We start from the raw sequence: 1714 nt of genomic DNA on the forward strand, positions 1-1714 counted from the left end.
GGTTGTAGCGGAGACCTAGGATCCTACCTGCACCTAGGTTGGGGATGGGGCTAGCCCCATTTGTGTAGCTCCTTTGAGTGGAGAAAAAAAAGTTCTCTTTGTTAGAAAAAATCAACAAGGGTTTTGATGGGCCTCTATGCGAAAGTGATACATCTTGAGAGAAAAAAAAAAAAAAAAAGTAAAAGTAGAACCATGAAGCAGCATTTATGAAATTAAGGTTTTGTTTATTTGTAGTGAAAATCTGAATTGCCGAATTGGAGACAAACTTTGTACTAAGCCCACTACCATTTGTTTTCTTGAGTACCATTACCATTTGTTTTCAACAATAATTTATGTTCCTACCTGATACAAAGTTTCCTCTCGCCTCAATTCTCACATATAAAGTGGGGATTGCATCATCTTGTTTTTTACCTCACCCCAAACAAATAAGCCTTTCATCTTGTATTCTACTTCTTACAAACAAGGATGAAATCTAAAGCAAAGGTAAACCAAAATTTACACTCAACCTATGCCTATTTGCACTCTCTCCAATAATAGACCAGTGCATACGAAATTTACACAGTAAACGAAACAGTAATAAATGAGCGATGAGCAGCAACATAATATGATTAGAAAAGCCAAAGGAATTTTCTTTCTAATAATATTTCAATGGAAATTTTCTTCTATTTGATTAATAATATAACAACCCTTGAAATTTTTGCTTCTTTTGCTTGCCTTTCTTTTTATTGAAATGTACAATTACAACCCAAAATTACCTCTTTTGCGATCACATGGAGTGAAATTTCATTCTGAAGCACACTTTAAAAGAGAAAAAAAAAAAAAAAACTAACAACTAACGGCGTCATGAGGAGAGAGGCGGAGAGTGAAGTTACTAGCGGCGATAGCTTGCTTCAGAGTTGAGAGTTCAGACATCGACGCCGCAGGATTGTACCAGCTGGTACTTGAAGGCCGTTCCGACGGGAATCCCTGTGTTCCGACTGCCAAAGGTGATGTAAGCCGGACAGTTGACGTAGATATGATAGCCCCCGGAGATCCAAGTACCCACCTTCCACCTGATGTTTCCATTAATCTTGATTTTGATGAAGACGGTCCCGAAATTATGCTGCTGATAAAATGAGGCGGCGAGGTAAGGCGCAATCGGCACAGACATGCCGTAGACGAACGGAGACCAGACGTTGATGTCTTTGTGACCCTGGTAGGTGGGCGGCAATCTAGTCGGGAGGGTGATCTGCTGATTACCGTACGTCGCGTACACATCGAGTCTGTCGTAGTAGATCCCGATATTGCCGTTGGGATTCCTCGATGAGACTGTGACTTGAAAGCTTGAGGTGAGAGAATTCCCGTCGGTGATATTTAACTGGTACACGGTAGCGTCTTGCAGTGTGAACTGGGGCTTGGAGGGTCGGAGGATCGCCCATACAAGGAAGATGGCGAACAGAATCGCAATGACGAATGCGAAAATCACGACGAATACTCGCCGGGAAAATAGCTTCTTCCAGTTGTGATGGTGGTGTTGACCACAATCCTGTTTCAACGACATCTTCGCTCGCCTGTTTCTTTCTCAGATTGCAGGAAAATCGCTCTGAATCAATCGGAGGCAATGAACTAATCCGTATCTCGTGCCGGCAGATATATAGAAAGAACGAAAGAAAGAGACATTTGTTTCGAGGGAGGGTCGACGGAAGGCGTCAACCCGTTCTAGTGAAGGATAAAA

At 42.2% G+C, this 1714-nt stretch overlaps 1 pseudogene; it reads right to left on the bottom strand.

Annotated features, from left to right (window-relative positions):
- Positions 1-626: 626 nt before the first annotated feature.
- Positions 627-1714, bottom strand: LOC148847575 (NDR1/HIN1-like protein 1 pseudogene; annotated as a pseudogene).

Source organism: Nelumbo lutea, chromosome 6, assembly GCF_056320005.1.
Source record: "Nelumbo lutea isolate HS-2025 chromosome 6, American lotus-T2T, whole genome shotgun sequence".
Classification (NCBI taxonomy): domain Eukaryota; kingdom Viridiplantae; phylum Streptophyta; class Magnoliopsida; order Proteales; family Nelumbonaceae; genus Nelumbo; species Nelumbo lutea.